Source organism: Heloderma suspectum, chromosome 3 (assembly GCF_057233095.1).
Source record: "Heloderma suspectum isolate Gila_16-S chromosome 3, 16-S_ref, whole genome shotgun sequence".
Taxonomy (NCBI): domain Eukaryota; kingdom Metazoa; phylum Chordata; class Lepidosauria; order Squamata; family Helodermatidae; genus Heloderma; species Heloderma suspectum.
The window spans coordinates 39,620,598-39,639,167 of record NC_139460.1 but is presented as its reverse complement, the minus strand read 5'-3'; the positions used below and the strand labels follow the sequence as shown (position 1 = coordinate 39,639,167).

The following is an 18,570-nucleotide window of genomic DNA, read 5'->3' as shown; positions in this document are numbered from 1 at the left end:
CTGAAGAGCAAGCCCCATAAGTTACAGCACATGCACAAACAACCAAGAGTGGTGCAAAGAGCCCCTTATCAGGACATTTTCATCCTGCCGAGAGAAAAGTGGCATTAGCATGGCATAGTCATAGAGTAACTGATAATAACAGCATCAGAGCTTGTCAAGGCAATGCTACAGAGCAGGGTGGGGAACCTGGGGCCCTCCAGATGATGTTAGACTACAAGCCCTATCATCCTTGACCACTGGCCATGCTGTCTGGGGCTGATGGGATTTGGTATTCAAGAGCAACTGGAAGACCACAGGCTGTTCACCCTTGCTGTAGAGTTTCCTGCTCTAACAGCAATTTTTAAAAAAATAATTCTTGATATTTATCTAGTTTAATGGAAGCAGTTGTAGTATGTAAAGTGGGGGTTCTCAATTCAGGCAACTAGAGAGAGAGAGAGAACATTTGCTTTAATACAAAACACTGCCTTCAATGAGGGAATGTTACAGTTTTAGTGTTGAATTGTGTAATACATTTAATAAGATCACTTTATTATTGCGTGTAAGGACTGTCTTTATTTTAACCTTTGTGCAGTGCTTGGCAATATAAATGAGTGCTGTATGAACAAACAACAACAACTACAATAATGTTGAAAATGCAGTGTAGAGGTAGCCAATGTGTATATGAAATTCTTCCAAGAAAAACATTTTGGAGAAATGCTTGTGTCAGCTTATCTACAAATTACTTTCTCCAGACTAATTGATGAGGTTACGCAGCAAGAGACAGCTGCAAGAAAAATCCATACCTAAGCATGAACCACTATGAACAATAACATTTTGTTCTTGCGGAGTATAGCTGACAATGATAGTGGTGCTTTCTACAGACAAATTCTGTAGATTCTGTAGATTCAGTTACAAAAGAAGAGGCCCACTTTAAATTACAGTAACTTATTTGTCTGATTTATTAATGGTTAAGACTCCATCTCATTTTCACAGTATAAGTAATTTCATATTTTAGAGAGTTACAATAATTAAATTGGAGGAAAATAAGAAAATCTCCCCAGCTTGGGAAGTCTAAAGTTCAGATGTCCTCTAAACAAACCTGCAGATTTGTAGTGCAGCTGGTTGACAGAAGGTCTACATTTCCTGAAGCTTTTCATGAAAATGTATGATGCAACAACCTTGCTGAAGATCTATGTCTGGTCTGTGCAGGGATGGGAGATTGACTGGAAAACCCCACGTTCCACAGAAGAAAGATGGGATATAAATGAAGTAAATACACATACCAGTTGAAACAGACAAGAATATGAGCCACTTCAGACAAGCATACCATCTATATGTGATGAGGGACTGCTCACAGCTGCCCACCCTTTGCAAGTGCCTATCTTTCTTTCAGGCCCTCTGGGCATCCATGCACAGGCACCTTCTTTGAACAGTGCCTGTGCATGAAGGATAAAAGCCATGCTGGCCCAAATCATGCAGTCGATTTCCCGATTTTTTGTGCCTATGCATGTTCTGTTTTTCATGTGTACGCTCCATGCAAGCAAGATGCTCACAGGTGGACTTCCCATACATTCAGTGTGGGACGGGCAGATGTAGTGGGAGCAAGGAGCAAGTGCAATCCTGCTAGTCCACCACACATAGCCTATAAGTTCAACAGAACCAGCGTTCTGAGGCCTGAAGAAAGAGTGAAGGCACACAATGAATGTAAAATGTAAGGTGCAGACCTAAGGTTCAGAATTGGCCTCTGAGTTTCGGAAGTGTCAGTCTGGCCTTAGGCATGGTCAGAGTGAAAACTCTTGTATTCGGAAGGCTCGCTCCCCAGCCTTGTAGCTTTGCCCTCGGAGTAGGTCCGACATCCAAAGGGCAAACACAGAGGGGCCTAAAAGGGTGCATGCTGTGGGCAGAGCAGGTGCGTGACACCACTATGCAGCATCCTGAGCCACCTTGGCTCAAAAACGTGCCCCCCCCCACTCCCGAGGGTTCAAAGTTAGTCGCTCCCAGAAGCAGACATAATTATTACAATGTCATTCAAGGCAATGTGTGGAAACGCCACCGGGAAAAAGGACTACCCACCGTGTCCAAGCAACAGTGATTTGGATACCTTGGAACACTGTGCCCAGTTGCAACAAGGTGCCCGCCATCAACCATGTAAGCCACCCAAATGCATCCCAAGAACTCACAACTGAAACAGCAGGCTATGTGATCGGGGCCTCATTTCACCTCCACAAGGACAGCCATACTTTGCACTCACCAGGGGCAAGTATTGCACACAGGCCCAGCAAAGGGAGGAGGAGGGGACTTCGTACTTCACAGCTACACACCCACATATGCAGGTGCCCAAGAAAAGCTCCCATAAACGTACCAGCAGTGCACGCCAACTGTGGCAGGAGCATGTAGCTGAGGGACTGGGAGACCCTTTCTAAGTCCACTGGCAGCCCTGAGTGCGCTGCAGCAGGACAGGCGATCCCCTAGGAGCTGCACTAGCAGCAGCAGCAGCAGCCCCCATTGCACTGGTTACCAGTAGTTTTCCGGGCCAAATTCAAGGTGTTGGTTTTAACCTTTAAAACCCTATATGGTTCCGGCCCAGCCTATCTTAAGGAGCGCCTCCAGCAGCACCAGACAGGCCGCTCAACAAGATCAGCCTCGGATGGCCTCTCTGTCCCATCAGCCAGGACAGCTAGACTGGTGGGGACGAGGGAGAGGGCCTTTTCTGTGGTGGCCCCCACTCTGTGGAACTCCATCCCTAGGGAACTCCGCCATGCCCCCTCTTTAATGAGCTTCCGCCATGCATTAAAAACGTGGTTGTTCAGGCAGGTATTTAGGGTGGGTTAGGGTATTTTAGAAAATGTTTTTACTGTAGAATTTTATTGTTTTAAACTGTTTTATTGTATGCTGTACATCGCCCAGAGTGGCTGGGTGACCAGCCAGATGGGCAATTAATAAATTTAATAATAAATAAATAAATAAATCCCTCAGGGGACTGCAGCAGTCGCCCCCACCACCAGTGCTTCTCGGGGGATTCAGCAGTTCCTGCAAAAGGCAGGGGTGGGTTCCTTTGGCAGATCAGCCTGCAGGTCTTGGGGAGGGCTCTGCCACTCCAGCTCTCCTTCCCTGAGAGGGAGCTCTGCCCGCTCAACCACTCCCCATCATTGTCCTCTGGACAAAGATGGAGTAGGCTCAGTTGGACACTTCCTGGCTATGGAGGAACATTAGGACAGCTTCTCAACAGGGTCTTCCTGCCATGCAGGAGGACATGACAGGGATTGACTAGGCAATACCCACCAGAATGTGGGGTCTTCATGACTCTGTTGATGAAGGCTTCACATCACCCAGGGTATCAATCAGTGGGACCAGCCAGTACCTGACTGATGGGGTTAGGGAGATGCAGGGGGAACTTGCACAGCTGGCCCCTTTGCTGGAGGGCATCTTGTGTGGCCATGGTAGGGGCCACACCCATGCCCAGAATAGCTGTGGGTGTCAGAAGGTGCGGTGGGAGTGCCAAGGATGCTAGGGGATGGTATGGATGGCGGAGAATTCCGCCACGGAGTCCAATGAGGCCGGATTTTAAAGAATCCCCCCCCCCCCGAGTCCATGGCGGAATGGAACACTTACCTCCACCTCCCCGCGGAATCCTCTTCGGCCAGATCCTCTGGCTCCGGCTTGCCAGCGATACGGCCACCATGCCATACCACTGGCTGAAGGGGACTGACTGCGGACACAAATGGCATCCAGGACACCATTTGCAGCCGTAAAGGTCTTAGTTTAAGGTATATGCAGCAGTAAATGGCTGCATTTAGCTTAAACTAAGACCTTTACGGTTGCAAATGGCATCCTGGACACCATTGGTGTCTGTGCTTTTCATTCATGCAATATTTGCATATCCTATCACGTGAATGAAAAGCACGGACGCCAATGGCATCCAGGATGCCATTGGCGTCCTCAATCAGTCAAGTTCCCTTCAGCCAGCGATACAGCATGGCAGCTGTATCTCTGGTGCTTCGGAGCTGGCTGGCAGCTCTGAGGAATCACCGTGGAGCAGAGCCAGCCAAAGAGGATTCCGGGGGGAGGAACAGATCGTCTTCCCCCCGTGGGCAGATTCCCCATGGACCAGCAGGTAGGGAATCTGCCCATCCCTAGGGGATGGCTGAGCACGTTGTGGTCTGGGATGCCCTCTGCTGTCTGGGAAGCTAAGGAACCACCAAAATACACCAGAACCTTGCTGCTGAAGGGGGCACACAGCCAACCCAGACCTTGAGAATACTTCCCTGCACAGGAAGATGCTCCAAATTGCTGTTGATGTGGCTCACCAGATAGGTAAGCTACATGGTGATGTTCCCTGGTTGTAGCTCCAGCAATTTCTGCCCTTCTTTTATGGGCAGAAAAGCTGGCAGCATTGAAATGCATCTCCCTTGTGCTCCTTTGGCGCTGCCAGGGCCAAACGCAATGCAAAGCAGCAGCATTATTATTATAGATAACAACAACAACAACAACAACCACTTGCCTTTCTTCCAGCGGCACTCAAGACAACTAAAGTACAACAAAAATTAGACCAACATGAAAGAGCAGGTAAAAACCAATTCAATGGTCAAAGCATAAAAAGTCAAACCATAAAACAGGCAGTTAAAATATTAACAGTACAGCTGCTAGATTAACCTCAAAGGCCTTTCACTGAGGGTACAAAGAGGGAGCTAAACAAACCTCTGAAGGGAGAGTTCCCAAGCAAGCCGCTAAAAAGGTACTGTCTCAGATTCTCACCAGATGTAGTTCAGAAATTGCTGGGACTGAGAAAAGGTCCTCTCCAGAAGATCTCCATACTTGGTCCTCTCCATTCAGGACACCTCTGCTGCCTCCAGGGATCCCTCCTATCAGAACGTGGGAGATCCCTTTATTAATACAAATATTTCATGTTCCTTTTAGCCTTCTCAGCTTTTGGGATATTTCTGGAATGCAGGAGTGGGTTGTTTTTTGGATTTGTTTTTTGAAGGCAGCTTCTCTAATGGAACAAAGAGCAACTACAGGGGTGTGACATTCATCAAGAAATCTGCAGAAGGGAAAGGGTTAAACCCCCTTCCCCACTGCCATAGTCTTTACTCAAAAGAAAGGGCAGAAACTCCAATACAGATGAGGACCCTAGTGTTGGGAGTAGAGGGCTAAAACCCTTCTATCACACCTGCAATTTGCATTACCAAAAAATTATCAATTCATCTCAATTTGTTTAGTTGCACATTGCACCTGTCAGTTCATACTTCAAGGCAGCCAAGTGTTCATAGCTTGAGGGCAATTATCTCAGCCTAAGGAAATTTTGCAAGAAGTGGGAGACGTGCTTGGGCTTGCTGAGGTAGCGGAAGTGGGTTTCAACACGGGGCCTTAGGACAGCCTTCTCCCACGTGGCAGCTGAGATGTGTTATACTACTGCGGCTCCCCTAATTCTATTGCCATGCTGGCTGGGGATTATGGGAATTGCAGTCCAACACATCTGATGGGCACCAGGTTGGGGAAGGCTGCCTCAGAATGCTTCACAGCACTGCTAAGTTGTGAATCAGGCCTCAGGAGTTTATGGTGCAGACAAGTGTTATTTTTCAGGTTGCAAAGGAGATAAATGAAAATACTGAGCATTAACATTTATGAAATGTAAATCACTACAGAACTCACTGAAGCATTTTGTGCACTAAGCTATTTGCACAGGGTCCATGTTGAACAAGGTATTCAAACAACTGTGAGAAATGGACCAGGAATAGGACTATCAGTTGGACATACAGAACAAACAAATATGCCTTCTGCATTTTGTACCAGATGTTAATCTTGATAAATTCTAACACACGCACACACATCATTTCCAACTGACAAACATCTCAGGAATGATATCTGGGCTTGATTGTTTGTCATAGCATCATCCTCCATTAGCACTTTAGTGACAGATACATTTAACCAAATCAGTAGCAACAATCCATCCCCATAGGAGCTTTCATTGTCATTTTGTCAGGTGGGTTTTCTGAGATGTTTAATCTTTCAGAGAACCAATCACTCTTTTGAGCTAAGCTAAGCTTCTACCCTGAAAAACACCAAGAAGTTTTTTAACTGAATAAAATATATTCTTATGTACAACCATAATTCATGTTGTCTATAGCTCTTGCTGTCCTGCTCTAGACAGAATCTTGGCTCTTTGCAAGCAAATACAGGGAGCGATGCAATAGAATAGTCAAGCTGGCAAGCAAATGGTCAGGCACACAGGCTTCAGTCCAAAGAGGTTTAAACTAAGGCAGGAGTGGTCAAAATCCAGGCAGAGGTCAGAACACAGGCAGTCAGGCAATGAGGATCAGGCAGCAGCAGGAGTAGTGAAGGTAACAAGCAAGAGGTCAAACACAGTAAATCATTCAGGTAATTTACACAGCCCAGAAGCAGGGTCATTAGGCAGCCCAGAAGATCAGTAAACAAAGCAGCAGTCACAGGGCACAGTTCAGGAGGCAAGGTACACAGCAGAGGCTGGATGGACCAAGGTGTTCCAACACTAGCTAGGTTTCTAATGAAGGCTTTAAAGCCCAAACCCAGCTGAGCCCCACCCAGAGTTCAGCTGTAGTAATCAGGGCTCCCTTTTCAGAGCCCTACTCTTGAGGAGTCACTTTTTCCTGAGGATACCTTTTCTGGACGGGAGCACTCATTCACACAGGAGCCCTACTAGCCTCTTGCTTGAGGCAATGATGTTCTGGGGATCAGAGGGTGGCTCAGCATCTGCATCAGAGGCAGAGTCCCTTTCTCCTGACAGGGATGGCCCTGCAACTACCTCCCCCGAGGGCTCAGGCTCATGCGGGTCTGGGGGCGGTCCTTGGTCTGGGGTACCCTGGGCCTCTGGGGCCTCTAGCTCCTCCTCTGAGAAGAACTCCAGTCGGGCCATGACACTTGCCAGCAGAGTGGAAGTCAGGTGGGAGGTGGGGCTTGCTGTATTTTTCTTTCATCCATTGATAGAACAAAAACCAGTCTTCCCCATTGGGAGAGATACAATTAGATGTGCTCTTGAGTATGTCTAAATGTTTTTCTGGGCCGGGAACATGGTTGGAACTGAGGATGCTTAGGACCCCTTGGGTCCTCAGCCATGCCCTCCCCGCCCACTAGTATGCCCCTAGAATGCCCAGTTTTCCCCCCTCTATGAGGTCAGAGTTACTGACCTTTAGAGCAGTGTTGGGGAACCTCTTTCAGCATGAGGGCCAAATTCAATTTTGGAGATGCTCCTGGGCCGTATTCTAGTGGTAGGCAGGGCCAAAGGCAAACGAGGTAGGGTAAAAAAAACCACAAAAATGCCAGCATGTTTTTGCTTAATGCCCTTCTGCCAGTAACCAAGCCTTAGGACAGGAATTCCAACTTTTTACAAAGGGGAAAAAACTGCACAAAAGCCAGGAAACAACCACTTGATGGGTGCTTGGGGTGCAAGGAGATGGGGCAGGAGGATGGGGGTAGAGCTGGGGGAAGGGGGTGGAGCCTTCTAGGGAGGGATTGAGACCACAGGCTTATCAGACTGGGACCTCAGAGGGCCAGATTTGGCCCCCAGGCCTGAGGTTCCCCATCTGTGTCGTAGAGAAAGCCACCACGGAAACCTCCTCTGTGGCTGGGAGGAGCCCAAAAGAAGGCTCTGACATTAAAAAACAAAACCCTGATATCGTAAGTCTGTTTACAGCTTCGGAGGGTTTTTTCTTGAACAATCCTATGGTTCCTGGGATGCTGTCTAGAGACAGTATCTGGATAACTCCAGTGTGAGCACAAATAAGAGCCAGTAAAATCAGTTTTGTTAACTATTGTGCCTACCAAAATATCCCCCAGTCTTGGTTCCTCTTTCCAGCAGCGATGGATCCTGCAAAAGATGTGAGGGAATGGCACGTTACTGGAGCATCCGTCCAAAAACAAATCCTCATAGCAATGATGAAATGAAAATGTTATGTGAGCTGATTCAGAAGGAAACAAGAACACATCAGAAGGGAAATACTGATTAAATTAAATTCCAAATTGTTTTTACAGGAAGTTGATTATACAAGAAGAACCAAATTCATGTAAGATTATACACATTAGAAGGGCTAACTGAAACTTCTGTAACATACCAACCGCATCTGAAATAATCTTAATCCTTCCTGAAAGACATTTAGGGATCATCATAAACAACACAGTGAAAATGACAGTTAAGTATGCCCAGAGAAGCAAATAAGACACACTTAAGTTCATCAGCAAAGGGGATAGAGAGAAAGGATCATGCTTGCTCTACATAATTATTGGACATTGTCAAAGTATGATTCAAAAGAGGATTAGCGTGCATGAATGAGAACAACATCTTGCAGTTACACGGGCTAAGGTAATACATGATGAATGATATCGGGTCTCAAAAGTAGGGGCTTGTGTGGTAATAACCAACCAGAGTCAGAAAGAAATTATCAGGCAGGAGTACCTTTCATGGTATTCCTTGGGTCAGTTGATTAATGATCTTCTTAGACTGTGGCTCAAAATATTGCCAAATTGTTAAGAATGCTGCCTACGGGACACAGCCAGATTGCATCAAAGTTCAATCCAGTACATGAGATCTCAGTTCAGAAACATTATATTACTCCTAGTAATATAGTAAGGGGTGCCTCCTGCTCATGAGGAATGCCCTACTCCCACGTCCGGTTTGCCTGGCCGTGGGGGGGACGTTGTGAGTGGGTGGGGTGAAGAGGTGTCATAGGCTGCTGTTGGGCAGCCCTTTGTGCCATTCAAGAGGGGAGGGGCCGGAGAGGTTTTGTTCTTGATCCGCACCCCTCCCCAAGCAGTCTCTCACTCATGCGACTCCCTCCTACCCTCCTTTAAGCAGTGTGGGAGACAAACCGGTTGCCTTTTTGGAGGGGCCAAGTAGGAATTTTTGGCTCACAGTCCAATTGGCTGGGACTGCGTGTCTTTTCACCTACTTCACACTGTTAATGGGGTTGGGTGTGCCCTATAGGTAATTCTGGTCTAATTCTTCCTCAGTTTAGGTCACATTTCAGTTTGCAGTAGGGATGTACGAAAGTCACTTACCTTATCGAAGGGTGACATTCGCGGTGGGGGGGAGGCACACCGTACCTCCCCCCGAAATCCTACCCTGGCCAGCTCCGCTCCACTGCAACTCCGCGGAGCTGCCAGCCGGATGCATCCACACGGCAGGTCTGCGGACGCAAATGGCGGCCAGCGTAGCAGCCCGGCCGCCATTTGTGTCCCTTCGCTGAGCTGTGATAGGCTATGTAAATATTTACATAGCGTATCACGGCTCAGCAAAAGGACGCAAATGCCGTAGCGGTCGCCATTTGCGCCTCCGCTTTTGCCATGATTGGCTACATAAATATTTACGTAGCCTATCACGGCAAAAGCAGGGACGCAAATGGCGGCTGCTACGCCATTTGCGTCCCTGCTCTGAGCCGTGATAGGCTACGTAGATACTTACATAGCCTATCACGGCTTGCCAGGGATGCAAATGCTGGCCGGCATAGCGGCCGCCATTTGCGGCCGCAGCCCGGCAGCAGCTGGAGCCGCCGGAGCTGCCGCCACTGCCGGAGCCGCAGCCAGGTAGGCTTTGTTTCGCGGGGCTTTTACAGGGTGGTGGGGCGGGTTGCTCCGTTCCGCCATGAATTCCAGTGAATTCGGCCTCCCTGCGATCTGTGGCAGAATTCTCTAACATCCCTAGTTGGCAGCTAGGACAGGCAAAAAGGAGAACGCGCTTAGGGATGGTGAGCATTCAGAGGCACCTTATGGTGACAGTTGACACCTGAGGCCCCCCAAATGGGTTTTGCGGCTCAGCAGGGGGATAAGGGTTGCCTGTGAGACCGACTCACCTCACTCACCCAGGAGCTGTGTGGCCCCAGGAGGGGGGAATATGGGAAGGTCTACCTCCCCTATAAGGGGCAGTCCGGGGGCGGCGGCGATGATGACACACCACCCCTGAGGCTGAGTATGTTTTTGCACACAAAGGTGCCAGCTAGCTGCTGGCACAGACAGTGCCCATCCTAGGTTTTCCCTTTTGCAGATATTTCAGTAAATGTGGCCCAATTTCAATCCAAGCGTTGTTGTCTGTCTCTTCATTACCACATCTCCACTCGCAAAATATTTTCTGAGTCTGCAAGAATATAGACTCTAGTGGATATAGCAGTAATGGCAGAGCTGGCAGTGGGTGGGGTCAGAGCCAAAATTGGGTGGGGTTTGAAACATTGCAAGATTATACAGTACTCTCTGTGCCACCCCAGCTCCGCTTCTCCGCTACCCCTTCTCTGCAGGCCACGTGAAACTAGGCTGCAGGCCACATATGGCCTTCAGGCAGCAGGTTCCCCATCCCTGCTATAGAGCATAAAATGTTACAGGTCCATTCCTGGCTGTCAGACAGTAATGTGTCTATGCTGATATGGCTCAGGCATTTCCAGAAAGAGCTGTGCTGAAAGAGCTGTCGTAGCCCTGACAGGGAGCCAGCAGGGCACAATGTGCCAGGCAGGTCAGTACTCACCGAGGAGAACTGCTAGGAATCAACCTGTTCCAACAAGGGCAGAGGTGGGCAGAGGCCTTATGAGCCTCTGTCTCCAGTCCGCACACCCCCAAGCCCTGTCCCCTTGCTCACAGAATGAAGAGGCTCTTAAGGGGGCCAAATGTCTCTCCTGAAGACCAGGTGTTTCTTCTCCACCTTGCATGCTCCCTGTGCTGTTCAGCAGGCATGGCAGTTCTGGGGGCACTTGGCTCCGCAGGTGCCAGTGAGGGTTTGAGCTCAGACTGTGGGTCAAAAGCCTGGTCCAGCCTTTCATCCAGAAGCTCAGCCAGCAACTCCTCCTCCAAGCTCAAGCCTGGGCATGACAGTGGGTATGGTAGGCTTGTCCAAGCTGGAGCCAGGTTAGACTGCTGCTCTGGGTGGGGTTCCTGATTAAAGCTTTGCTCCAATTGTCCTGTGACTGGAGAAGTGATGGGAAGAACACGATGACCTGTGCCACTGGCCAGAGGAACAAGGGCACTAGCAGTGGCAGCTGGGGGGTGCGATGTCAGTGGGGCAGTGAATCTGCTCTGGGTTTCAGTCAGACCCAGGCAGAACTCTAACAGAGCTATCCAAGGTGCAAACCTGGATTGGATTCACTCACGGACATCGAAGCCATCAGCCTCCACTGCCTACATCCACTTCAGCAAAGCCCAGCCACAAAAACACACATTACCCAAGGTAAGGTGATGTGGAAGGGGGTATGGAGCTACCAGCCTCCACTGGGCATTAGATAATGTTTTCACATTGTTTTGATGTGTTGTAAGCTGCATGCAGGGTATAACGCTTTCATAGTGCAATCGTATGCATGTTTACTCAGAAGTAAGTCCCACTATGTTCACTAGGTCTCCCTTTCCTGATTTAGGATAAATGTCTACTCAGTGAACCCCACTGAGTTCAATCATAAACACACTCACCTACTCAATGCGTACTCACCTACACATACTTTGACATGTGTAGGATCACACTATAAATAAATGGTTTGTTTGTATGCCACTTTCCCACAAGACTGTTCAAAGCAATAACATCAAATATAACATCTCCATTTAAAATATAACATATTATAAACAATGATAGGCATAAATATCAGCACCATGTAAAACAGTTTGAACTAGGTTTCCAATTCTGGTTTGGACTTTGGAGGCAAATCATGGATTGCTGGAAGCCCAACTGGGAATTAACAACAAACCATGGTTATTGAGAACTAGGAAGCAAGGTTTGGAATTGAAGTATATGAGGGTAGATGGAATTTGTGAGCTGGAGGCACAGCTTTGACAGCCAAACAGAGTGGCCGCTGACATATCTCCAAAAAAGAGGACAGCAATTTGAATAACATTTGCATATGCAAATGTATATGTATATGTATAGATGCAAATTCAGAAATAACTATAATTTAAATAGAAATATAAGACATCTCACCATAGTAGACCAGTGTGTCTGCTCAGTCTGCTGTCCAGGTGGGCAACTTGATGGGCAACTTCAAGGCACCTGCTCTCCATCTATATGGTTCTTTGCCTTTAAACCTGACTTGGACTGGACAGCCCATCAAATAGAGGACTCCTTCAAATAGAGCACTGTGCTCTGCCAGCTCTCCAAAACAGAGTAGGATACCTGCTCACCCTCCATGACCAAACCATAAATGGCCATGATGTCTGAACCAGGCCAACGTCACAAATACACAATGGTGCAAGCTCCTTCCGAGACACCCAGCAAGCATGCGTCAGTTTTTTCCTGCATGTTCATGTACTAGGAAAGGCTGATAGACCAAAGCTTTCCAGCACATGTACATAGAGTGCACATAGGGTCACATATATGACAACTTACAAATGGATTTCACATTCATTTCTTTGTAGGAGTGTTTAGAAGTGACCTTGGGAATGAAATTTCTGTAGTTCATACAGTTAACCAAGAATTTACAAAAAAAAATTTGCTTCTTTAAAAAAAAAAAGGCTCCATGAGGCTTCATTTAAAGTTCTAACAAAACACAGAGTAAATGAAGATGCATGTCATTGAGTTCTGATTTTCATATATACTGAAGTCCTTACTTTTATCTACCTTTGGCCATGACATTTTCCAACTCCTTTCTGAATGTTATTGAGTGAGGTTTTCACGCACTCATAGATTGTGAGATAAGATAAGACACATGCCTATATCTAGCCAAGTGAACAGCAAAACACCAATATTTGTTTAAGAGTATGATTACATTAATAGGCACAAAATTAAACAGCAGTAGGTGATTAGAAAGAGATTTGTGCATTTTGGCTTACTTTTGCTACATTTGTACTTTTAGGCTGCAATCATTTACCAGGATGCCTGAGAGTAACCTACATTGAACTCAATGGGACTTCATTCTGAGTAGACATGTGTAAGATTGTACTTTAGATATAGAACTATGTAACCCAATCACAACATACACAAAGATGCAAATACATAGATGTGTTTGCAGAGAAAGTGGATTTGTTAGCAACTAAGGGCACAATCCTATGCATGTTTAGACAGAAAAAAGTCCTACAACTCCCAGCTTTCCCCAGCTAAGCCATTTTTCTGAATTAAATCATGCTGTATTGTGACTGTAGTTTGTGTAAATAAGGTAAATATAAGGCTATGTAAATAAGACAAAGCTAATTTGAATAACTCCATTTTATTACCCTTGAAATGACACCATGCTATGTAAACAGGAACTCTGGGGGAAAGTGGCCATGTTGTACTTGAGTTCTTGGTTCTAAACGAAGCAAAAGCAGAGTATAGCCAAATGCGTACCCTGGATTTTAGGAAAGCCAGTTTTAACAAACTCAGAACAATGATAAGGAAGGTCCCATGACATGCAATTCGTATGAGAAAAGGAGTCCAAGAACGGTGGGAGTTTTTAAAAAAGGAAATTCTAAAGGCACAATTACAAACAATTCCAACAAGAAAAAAAGATGGAAGACAACAGAAGAAGCCACTATGGCTTCACAAAAAGCTTAGAAATGACCTGAAAACAAAAAAGGGACACATATAGGAAGTGGAAAGAAGGCCAAGCTACAAAGGAAGAGTACAGGCATGTAGCACAGAATTGCAGGGATGGCGTCAGGAAGGCTAAAGCTGAGAATGAGCTGAGGTTAGCGAGGGATGCTAAAAGCAACAAAAAGGCTTTCTTCAGATATGTGCATAGTAAAAGAAGAGGAAAGAAATGGTTGTTCAACTATTAAATAAGGATGGCAAAATGATAACAGACGACAAAGAAAAGGCAGCAGTGTTCAATTCCAACTTTGGCTCAATTTTCTCCTGAAAGATGGTCTATGACCCCGCTGGCAAAGGCGAAGTAGAGGCTGAAGGGGCAGGATTGCAGCTTGAGATCAACAGGTGTATGGTCAAGGAACACCTAATTACTTTGAATGAGTTCAAATCTCCAGGGCCAGATGAACTGCATCCTAGAGTAATAAAGGAACTGGCAGAAGAACTCTCAGATCCACTGTCTATTATCTTTGAGAAATCATGGAGGACAGGGGAAGTGCCAGATGACTGGAGGAGGGCTAATGTTGTCCCTATCTTCAAAAAGGGCAAAAATGAGGAACCTGGGAACTACAGAACAGTCAGTTCTGGAGCAAATTATAAAGCAATCAATCTGTAAGCACCTTGAAAACAATAAAGTGATGCCTCGAAGCCAACATGGGTTTGTCAAGAACAAATCCTGCCAGACTAATCTGATCTCATTTTTGGATCAGGTAACCTCCCTTGTGGACTGTGGGAATGCTGTGGACATAATATATCTCGACATCAGCAAAACTTTCGACAAAGTGCCCCATGATATCCTGATTAGAAAAATAGCTCAAAGTGGGCTAGATGAAACAACGATCAGGTGGATCCACAGTTGGCTACAGAATCGGACTCCAAGAGTGCTTAGCAATGGGATCTTCTCAAACTGGGGAGAGGTAACGAGCAGGGTTCCGCAGGGCTCAGTCCTGGGCCCAGTGCTCGTCAACATTTTTATTAATGACTTGGAGGAGGAGGCAGAGGGAATGCTGATCAAATTTGCAGATGACACAAAATTGGGCGGGATAGCTAATACCCTAGAAGACAGAAAGAAAATTCAAAGTGATCTTGATAGATTGGAGCGCTGAGCAGAAAACGACAGAATGAAATTGAATAGGGATAAATGCCAAGTTCTGTACCTAGGAAAAAAGAAATCAAATGCACAGTTACAAGATGGGGGATACTTGGCTCAACAATACTACAAGTGAGAAGGATATTGGAATTGCTGTAGATCACAAGCTGAATATGAGCCAATAATGTGATGTGGCTGCAAAAAAGGCAAATGCTATTTTAGGCTGCAGTAATAGAAGTATAGCTTCCAAATCACATGAAGTAGCAATTCCCCTCTATTCAGCACTGGTTAGGCCTCATCTGGAGTACTGTGTCCAGTTCTGGGCACCTCACTTGAAGAAGGATGCAGAGAAACTGGAGAGGGTTCAGAGAAGGGCAACGAGGATGATCAGAGGACTGGAAAAAAAGCCCTGTGAGGAGAGTGAAAGAACTGTGCATGTTTAGCCTTGAGAAGAGAAGACTGAGGGGAGATATGATAGCACTCTTCAAGTACTTGAAACGTTGTCCCAGAGAGGAAGGCCAGGATCAATTCTTGATCATCCCAGAGTGCAGGACACGGAATGGACTCAAGTTACAGGAAGCCAGATTCTGGCTGAACATCAGGAAAAACTTCCTGACTGTTAGAGCAATACAGCAATGGAACCAATTACCTAGGGAGGTGGTGGGCTCTCCCACACTGGAGGCATTGAAGATTAAGCTGGATTAAGCCCTCTGTCAGGGATGCTTTGACTTGGATTCCTGCATTGAGCAGGGGGTTGGACTCAATGGTCTTATAGGCCCCTTCCAACCCCACTATTCTATGATTCTATGAAACCAGACCCAAAACTAGGGCCCTGCATACACAGTTCCATTCTATGATCCAAAAAGCAGGGTTGTGTATCTGGAGTCCTTAAAAAAAATTGGGGGGTTAACTGTATTTATTATTACATTTCTATCCTACTTTTTTTTTTCTTGCAAGGTGGCTTACATGGTCCTCCTCCTCCCCATTTTATTCTCACAACAACCTTGTGAGATAGGTTAGGCTGAGAGTCAGTGACTGGCCCAAAGACACCCAACTGAGCTTCTTGGCCAAATGGGGGCTAGAACCCAGATCTCCAGAGTTCCAGTTCAACACTCTCAGCACTACACCACACTGGCTCTTCTCCAGTTTGGTAGGGGGATCAGGAGACTAAATTCAGTGGCCCCATTCCTTCCTCTATGCCAGCAGCTGATTTTAACATTTTAGAAAGGAATCCATGGCCGTGTTTCCACAACAATGGAAGGAGAAGCTAATGGAGGAATACCGGATTTTTTAAAAGGAATTGGCTTTGCTGTGAGCAGGGTTCCACGAGCAGATTCTCCACAGCAGTAAAAATCACTTCACAGAACATACTTCCTGGTGGAGGTGGGGCTTGGAGTGAATGTCATTTGATTGGCAGGGGCTGTTCAACCAATAAGACAGGCTCCCCCCCTCCTTTCCCCTGAAAGCCCAGATGCACCTGCATTTCAGGAGCAAGCCTCATTGAGCACAATGGGAGTTACTTCCAAGTAGACATACATATGCTTGTGCTGGGAAAGAGCGGGGGAGAACACAAAGATGGAAACCAGCCCTCATTTTAACCCATAGGACCTCATTGACCACATTAAGAGTTACTTCTGAGGAGACAGTAATGGGTTTGTTGTGGGAAAGAGACCAGTAAACACAAAGACAGAAACCAGCCCCCATTGTAACCTGCATGATATCTATAATGAAGCTGTGAAGTAGTTACTTTGTAAGGCAATGAGTCGGAGCCTCGAGATCGCTGTTGATCACTTAATTGCACTTAAGCAATTGGGCTTTAAAGTGTGCCATTTCAATTGAGGGGGAATCTCTGTAAGTTCTGATGTGGGAATTCAAAGGCAAGCCTCATTGACTGCAATGGGAGTTCCTTCTGAGGAGACACTAATGGGTTTGTTGTGGGAAAGAGACTGAAACTAGCCCCCATTTTAACACACAGGATCTCTATAAGGAAGCTGTGAAGGAGTTACGTCCTGAATTGGAGCCTCAAGATCATGCTTAATCGCATTTAAGGAATTGGGCTTTGATATCCGCCATGTCAGTTGAGGCACATCTCTGTTATTTCTGTGGTCATTGAGAGGGCAAGCCTCATTCAGCACAATAGGAGGAAACACCCCTTAACTGGGTCATGGTGAAAGGCACACGTCTGGGCAGGGCTAGCATACCCAAGTTAAATGTGGGGGTTGGGGCACACAACAGCTATACTGGGGAACCCAACTTGAGGAAAACAATCAGACTTTAAGCAGTCTCAGAAAACCCGTTTTTTCCCTGATAAGCTCTGGGGTGGCTGCTGGATGGCCACGATGTCATGTATCCCCAGTGGCCTCAACACGCAGCCGACATGTTGATTTACTGCTAAGAGTAAATTGCTGGTGGAAACACCCCCCCCCCCATGTCTGCAGCCCTAGCTCCTTTGGATTTGTACAATAGTATCTAAAATATCCAAGCAATAACTTAGATAAAATATTAAACGTCCAATGTTAAAACAGCAGGCAGAGCATTTTGCCATATCCCGCATTCTGAGGCTCCCCAGATGGCCACACCCTCTTCCATAGTAAGTGTGTTTGGGATTGCAGCCCAAAAGCATTTTTAAAAATTTCAGTGCCCAATGTTATCCCCCTACTTCTTGGGAGCTCGGCAAAGTGCTTCCCTGACAGCTAGAGAAGAAGGCTTGGGGATTTGTCCTGGTTTTCTCAAACCTAGATCTTGAGATATTTTTCATCTGAGAATCCTTCTTCCAAATGCTCTGGTTTGGGTCTGGCAAGTGAAAAATGTGCAGGAGAAATGGTTACACAAAGATGTAAAAGGTCATCAAAGCAGTTTAAGCAGCCTTCCCCAACCTTTTGCCCTCCAGATGTTGTGGACTTAACTCCCATCATCCCCAGCGAGCAAGGCCAATGATAAAAATGCTGGGCATTGTAGTCCAAAATCTGGCAGGCACCAGGTTGGGAGAGGCTGAGTTAGAGCTTGCAATTGGCCTTACCAGTCCTTTTCAAGGCCACCTTTCGAAAAGTTCAAGATTCTGTCATCCCCATACCGTTATCTGTCCCATTGTTTTTTAAACACTTTGCTGTTTAACATGCTACTCTCATGTCTTTTTGTGCCATAGATAAATTAATATAAAATCTAATTTTCTGTCTTTTGGCATTCCCCACCCTGCTGCTACCTACAATTTGCTTTGCATAAGGCGTCGAAATGATAAAGTAAGCAAAAAAGCTGTTTGTTAGCTCCTGGTATCGGAAGTATTTAACGGTTGCCATAACTCTGGCAACCCCCACCTAGTTCCATGCTTTAATTTCTAGTTCATGCTCAAACTCTGTAATCATTTAGAATCATCTTGCTACAAGTAAGAGATAGCAAACAGGAGGGGAAATTGCATCAACTAGCCAGACTAATCTATATATTTAAGAAATCCATTATTTAGCAGCAAGTGTAATCATTATCTTCCAAGAACGCTGTCTTACAAAAATCTACAGCAAATTAGCAGCATCAAAAGCTTAATAGGGTTGCTAGGCAATGGCTTTGCAACTTTCCTAGGCTGGACTGCTCAAATTTATTCCAGTATGACTGATTATTGCAACTTCCTTCTCCCCTTCCACACACACACCCTTTGATTGCCCATTAACATTAAAGGCTGTAATTTAAGGTTGCCACCTGTCTCTTCCTGTCTAAAAACAGTTCAGTATTTTCATGCTTGACTGTGCCATTGTTACTGGAGTGTGGTTGAAGGAGACAGCTGAGACATAGGGATGAAGTGTCACCATTTTAAGATTCTCACTTGGGTACAACATAAAGCTGGCAAGCATGAGCATCTCCCACTGGACACAAGCACAAATTAGAACGTTCAGCACTTCTTTTTGAAAATGTAGAACATTTAATTATGTATTTGTCAAATTTACACGTATAAGACCTTCTCAGGGGCCTTCCTTCTTGATCTCACCGTAGCTAATATGTTCAGGCTGCTCTAGAT

At 46.1% G+C, this 18,570-nt stretch overlaps 1 long non-coding RNA gene across 2 annotated transcripts in view; it reads right to left on the bottom strand.

Moving 5' to 3' along the window:
• Nucleotides 1-430: 430 nt before the first annotated feature.
• The window catches only part of LOC146349584 (uncharacterized), a 65,391-nt gene continuing 47,251 nt past the window's right edge, over nt 431-18,570 (bottom strand). For both annotated transcript variants that reach the window (XR_014788812.1, XR_014788813.1), the window contains 3 exons: nt 7,777-7,822; nt 4,735-4,841; nt 431-1,202 (listed from right to left, as the gene is read on the bottom strand). This is a non-coding gene — a long non-coding RNA (uncharacterized LOC146349584). The remainder of the gene's footprint in view (nt 1,203-4,734; nt 4,842-7,776; nt 7,823-18,570) is intronic.